This window comes from Xenopus tropicalis, chromosome 5 (assembly GCF_000004195.4).
Source record: "Xenopus tropicalis strain Nigerian chromosome 5, UCB_Xtro_10.0, whole genome shotgun sequence".
NCBI classification, from domain to species: Eukaryota; Metazoa; Chordata; class Amphibia; order Anura; family Pipidae; genus Xenopus; species Xenopus tropicalis.
The window spans coordinates 31,840,195-31,847,121 of record NC_030681.2 but is presented as its reverse complement, the minus strand read 5'-3'; positions in this window follow the sequence as shown (position 1 = coordinate 31,847,121).

Below are 6,927 nucleotides of genomic sequence, written 5' to 3'. Positions count from 1 at the left end.
GCTACCACCATTAATGTGGGCATAGTCTTAAAAGATGTTGTGATAAAATGGGTGTGGTTTGAAGTGGGTGCGGTTTAAAAAAAGGAAGTGGTCAAAATGGCTTCCATTAGCATCCCTCCACTATGTATGCTCGAGACATTCCGGCCTCGGCACCACAGAAGTTGGACAGCACTGATTTATGGCATAACAGTAGCATTTTGGGTATAGTTCCTCCAGTGATGACTTTAAAGGAACAGTAGCACCAAAAAATAAAAGAACTTTAAAGTAATAAAAATATAATGCACTGTTGCCCTGCACTGGTAAAACTGGTGTGTTTGCTACAGTAACACTACTATAATTTATATAATAAGCTGCTGTGTAGCCACGGGGGCAGCCATTCAAGCTGGAAAAAAGGAGAAAAGGCACTGGTTACATAGCAGATAATGGATAAGTTCTGTAGAATACAATAGTGTTTTATCTGTTATCTGCTATGTGCCTGTGCCTTTTCTCCTTTGAATGGCTGCCCCCATACTACACAGCAACTTATTTATATAAATTATAGTAGACTTTCTGAAGTAAACACACAACTTTTACCAGTGCAGGGCAGCAGCACATTATATTTTAGTTACTTTTATACACTTTCATTTTTTGGTGTTACTGTTCCTTTAATGGAGCAGGCAACAAATACAATCCTTATTTGCTGTGGCAGATAAAATCTACTCATATAATCTAAGAGTGTCATATCTAGACAAACAATACAATCAGTTTTTCTTTACATTCCCCACCTGTTTGGCTACACATTTTGCAACAAGAATGAGCGCAATCTGGAAAGATCAACTGTCAATAGTGTGACTCGCAGCAATATCAATCTAAAAAAAACTTTGATCAGTGATAGTACCAACTGTACTTTCTGCATCATTCCAATTATCTTTGAACATAGTCCTTGAAGAAGGCCTGGAAGGACCAGTTCACTAGATAAATAGTGGCCTATATATTACCAGCTATAGTCAGTTGTGGTGTGCTATTGAGTTACATGAGTCAGTTTTTCCCAAACTGTGTGGCTGCCCATCCTGGAGTGGTTTAGGGAAGTTGCAAGTAGGACTTGTCCTGAAAGCCTGTCAGGATAAAATTTGAGGATGACATGGGGGGACAGAGCAGTGACATGCATGTTTCTGCCTTGCATGTTTCTGCCTTGTGGGGGCGGAACTGTGACATCAGAGGTGGTTATTGGCCAGATTATTACTTCTGCAAACTAATTATTGTGAAGCAATAAACTATGTTCATCATATCTGCTCCAGGTATTCCTTTGCACTGCTGTTTCTCTCTTTTTCTTTGTAAATTTTCTCTTCAAGACTTCAGGAATTACCAGGGAAGTATTTAGGTCCTGTACCACCCAAGACAGAAGAGACATCACATGTACGGCTGCGCATGTCATTACTTTAGGGACGATTGCGCCTGAGCCCTCACCTCCCAGCTCCGCATCCAAATTTTCCACCGGTAGGTCTGGTGGAGACTGGGGAGGGTTTTTATTTTCTTTGTTTTTTAAACTTTATTGATTATATAGGCACCCGAGGGCTGCCCCCCTAAGGCTGCTGCTCTAGGCACAGAGCCTTGGGTACCTGTATATAAATACAACACTGAGCATAACAATATCTTGTAAATGGTACCTATCACCTAAAACTTGCTTCCCCCACTGGAGGTGCAGGCTAACAGAGCCTGTGTTTCTTGTGAGAAACAAGAGTTCCTAAGAAAAGCCCCATCAAGTGGCCCCTGCATCCCTTGTGTGTGACCATGTTGGAATACACTTGTGCATAATGAGGGAATGCCCCAGCTTGTTACACACTATATGTGATGTAGATGTAAGAGCTCAACAGTATTGTTCCCCCCCTTCTAGAATGTAGGCTCTGTAAGCAATATGAGGAAGGTGTAGAATATCTGGGTATTAGGTAAGCTGTGTACTCAAAACCTGCCTTGAATGAGGTGTCCAAGTGAGGGGTGTCAATGTAAAAAGTGCAAAAATATTGAGCCACAATGTATGTATGTATGTATATCTTTATTTATAAAGCGCTACTTATGTACGCAGCGCTGTACAGTAGAATTCATTAATACAGACAGGGGGTTAAAGATAATGGATAAATACAAAAGATAATGGATAAATACAAAGTACAACAATAAATACAAGGTGCAGTTGTAATAAGAGTCAGAAACACAAGATGAAGGAGGTCCCTGCCCTGTAGAGCTTACAATCTATATGGGAGGGGTAACTAACAGACACAAATTTTATCTCAAATTACAAATTGATCTTGGTTTTGTTTTTACCTCTACCTCAATTCAGCAGTTCATTGCTTGAAAACCTATTCTGAAAAGATCTTTTCAAAATTGTTAAGCCCCTCCCCCATTAAATTTCAGTCCACTAATTTAATGCATTGCTCATTCATATCTTATGGCTTAACATTTCTATGATAAGTCCCAGATGTTTATCTCTGAACAAGAGCCCATATTTCATACCTGCAGTATTTCTATTGCTCGGTCACATTTCCAAAAAGTAAAACAGCCCAAGCTCATCCTATTTCATTAAACTGTTTTTACAGTGGGCTATTTAGGTAACCCAGTAGAATTAGTCAAGGATAAAAGACTCATTTGTCTATATTTTTCAAGCTCAGTAACATTTACTTTATTTTATTTTGTAATGTCCCTTTAAAATCTATTGCATAATTTATGTGTTCTTCATTCTGTGCCCAAGAATGTTACATGTAGCTGAGCAATTTATGGGGGATTTTAACTGGCACGGTAAGAAGTGATTTAAAGACAGTTTCCTTATTAAGAGCATTCATAAACGATGTGTAGTAGTCCCTTTGGGATGAAAAAGATTTAAAGTCCAAATTTTGTAAATCATGTGACCACTTCATAATGTTATTCATGCATTATTACAGCTGTTTACACACTTCCCTCTCCTAAATGAAACTGTCAGCAAAATTAGTAGAGTTCATGCAATGAAATGATGAAATGTAGGTGTCCATGCTCAGATCTGTACCTATACAGAAACATTTGGAGTTTTCTTCTGAATGTATTAACTACAGCATATTATTATTACAACATATTCTGCAGTCATCATTATCACATCCACACATTTATTTTATTTTATCTCAAATTACAAATTGATCTTGGTTTTGTTTTTACCTCTACCTCAATTCAGCAGTTCATTGCTTGAAAACCTATTCTGATAATAGTACAGGCCTGTGTATCATTGCCCTTCAAGAACATATAATTAGCTCTGTATCATGGGTCAGTGCTAGTATTTCTCAAGCAGAATAAATAATTATAAATTCATTATACAGTGGATTTAGATTTATGTCATGCAATTTGTTTGGTAGCCGTCACCTAAAGTTTGGGACGTTCATTGTTTTCTCCAGGACATAATATACTGTAATACTATTCTGCTCTACTGAAAGAAAACCTTTATTAAGAGGGAGAATATGACAGTTGGCAGATACATATTTTCACTTGGGCTGCACTGAATTAAGGACTGGTCCAAATTCTAACACATTTTGCACATATAAGATTTGGCCAAATCTTTAGTGCACAGGGGAATCTGAACCCTTAAATGTAGAATTAAAGATTTAATAATGGGGGGTGTTAAAATATTAGGCACCCCCTGTTATTATAACCACTTCACTGAGACCCATGGTTAAAGCACTGGGCATCAAGTTATTTACTTTTTTGCCTTTTCCTCGAATTTGGATATGCAAATTGGTTCTGATTTGGTTTTATATTCAACAAAGTATTTTATGAATAAATTGGATGTTAATGGTTCTGAATGTTTAGAATTTTGGACAATCAACCCAAACATAACCAAATGAATCAACCATCTTAAATTGTGTTGACCATCTTAACTCTGCAGATTTTAGTAGGGTGTTGAGGAAGGAGCAAATGCAAAAGAGCACCATTCATTTTCACTTTTAGATAAAAGATAAACATTAAGGGGCCACTTACAAAGAGCCCTAGAAGTGGTTTATTGAAATTCAAGTCCTGAATACCGCATGCAGGTTAAACATCTCCACTTTAATTTTCCAGTTATCTTCTATGAAGAACATTGTTTTTTTTCCCCTATATTACTTAGAGCACCATTTGTTGACCCCCCAAGGGAAAGGAGGGGTAAGCTCTACACTGAGAATATGCACTTTTTTTTTTTTTTGCAAATGACACAAATGTGAAGTAGATTATATCTTTAGTTTTATCAACTAGGGACAGAAACTAGTTCTGCCAGAGAGGCTATGATTAAAATAAGATGGGATTTCATTTTCAATTAGGAAAACTAAAGTTCTCCTGAGCCCCATTTGCCCCAAATATAAATCTAATTATGAAGCAATTCTTCCTGCCTAGAGCACAGCTTGCAGTTTAGTCAAGAATATGCAGCTGTTTGTAAAAAAAATACAGCCAGAAACTACAATAGGTTAAAGTTTCAAGGACAGATAAAAACATAGACAAATACATTGAAGACCAAACATTTACAGATCATCCCACTGAGTTATTCTGTGAAATGTATTTAATTTCTGTGGATTTTGAGTGCATATCATTGCTTTATATTCTTCCCATGTTATAGATTTACCCACCACACTGCATAGGAGATGCATCCCACTCCTAACTCTCCCACCACTTATAAATTGACAAGTCCTCATAATTCCTGTTTCTCAACCTTAGTGTAAGCTTCAGAGTCTAAGGCAGCGGTTCTCAACCTGTGGGTCGCCACCCCTTTGGGTCGCCTAAGACCATCGGAAAACACATATTTCCGATGGTCTTAGGAATAATTTTATGGTTGGGGGTCACCACAACATAAGTGAACTGTATTAAAGGGTTGCGGCATTAGGAAGGTTGAGAACCACTGGTCTCAGGGGTGCTGTTAGTGGGTGACCAAATAGATATATACATCCAATTGGTCTGCCAAAAAGACAAATCAAAAAGGTCCACTCTGAGTGTTGTCTTTAGGAATTTGTCATCTTGGGCCCTCAAAATGAGGAGCATAGAATGCTGTGGACATTGTATTAGTGTTTTTTCCAGTGAATTTGATTGATAATTTCCTAGAAACATGAATGTTCTTTTCTAGCTTTTCAATCAGAATTTTTAGCCATTCTGTCTCATTCTAATTTAGACCTAATTTGATTAGATTTAACATTTGATTTAATGAATACCTGTGTCATTATACATTGATTGGGATCCATTGATCCATAATGCTTGTTGGTAAATCTGCTTTCCTCTATTGAAAAAGGAGTCGTTAACAGATTTGAATGGACTTCACCAGGTCCAGAGTGGTGTAAACTAAGATTGTTAGTACATGCATATTTTTTATTTAAACATAAATATTAATTTTACATGTATTTTTCACATTTTTGTATTGAAAAAGCATGGAGAAGGACAAAAAAGAAAATCAAATAAAACGCTTGCAATGTTGCTCAAATTAGACTCTACCAAATACAAAAAGTTGATTTCTTTTCGTTGATTTACTTGATTTCATAGCACATACAGGATGCTGTTATAGAACCTACAGCCGAGAGTTACAAGCTCTGATACAGGATGATTACTTCATTTACATTGTTGGATATAGCTACAGGGTAAAAATAAGTCATTTTATTGCTTGTTTAAAAGGCAGTTTTAGCATGAATCATCAATTATAAAAATAATTTTAGACTTTTCCACCATGAAAAAAAATTAAATGCAGAACATTTCCGGATGCTGACTAGGCTTCCTGTGATAGCAGAAAAATAGCCTGGAAAAGACAGATGAGTTAAGACATGGAAATATGAATCGGACATAACTTTACACCTGGTCTTTCAGTCATTCAAACCAAGATGTGTCAGACATTTCTACTTTCATTGTTTTGAAAGGAAGTTTATTCCTCTGAATATTCAAGAGCCTATTTATAAAGCTTAAAAGTAGACTCTGTACCTAAATAATGATGCAAATTCCCTGTAAAATAATCCTATATTTAGACAGCTCTGTTGCACAAAATTGGTTAGAAATAACCTTAAGCTTAATTTGTGTGTGAATGTTAAAACCCTTATTGCCCTTTGTTCAAAAGTGTATATGCCAGAATAACACAGGACTTCAAGTTGCAATCAGTTGGAATTTTTTTCTTTGGTTTTTATAGACCAGAAAAATTAACAAAACATTATTTTTAGGTATAGATATAAGGAAATTCCACATTTTTCAGGATTAAGCAACATTTACATAAAATGTGCGTGAAGATGCAAATTCTTTATTTTTAGAAGTTAATACTCAGAGATTCTGGCATCTAGAGCTGCTGTAATTTCATTTTAAAATGTTTAGCCCATTTTGGGTTCAATTACATTATAGAAATATTTACAGTTAGAGTATTATTATGTAATAGAAGCGAAAAAGTAACTATACAAGTTGGGCATATAAAGAGGGTCACATTGCCCCTTTCGCTTAAAGCTGCTTTTTGCTTGCTTCTCCTTCTATATTACCACTATTTCCCTTTAAACCCACTGGCACTGAGAGTGCCAGGACTTAGGTACAGGGTTAAGTTGACAGGACGTGTGAAGCTCTATGAAGACAAGGGGAAGACGAGAGTTGTGGATTACCATTAGGGACGACCTAGGTTGTGGTCCAGGGCTTAGGCTTTCCAGGGGTCCCAGTATTGGCACTGCCCAGAGCCTTCTCCAAAGATATTTTACCCCTGGAGGACAGACTAGCAGGAAGATAATGAATAAAACCAAACAAGGTATGATCTCATAAAGCAGAACCCAACAATAAAAACAACAAGACAATGCTTTTAAACATGGGTTCTGCTTTTAGTGATCATACTCTGTGTGGTTTTATCGTTGCATGCAAGGTGATTTTTAGCTAACAGGAATGTGTTGTAGTTGTAACTGTGTGGTCTCCCTGTGAGGTAGTGAAATGACACCCCCTATATTATGTGTAGGTTGGTTT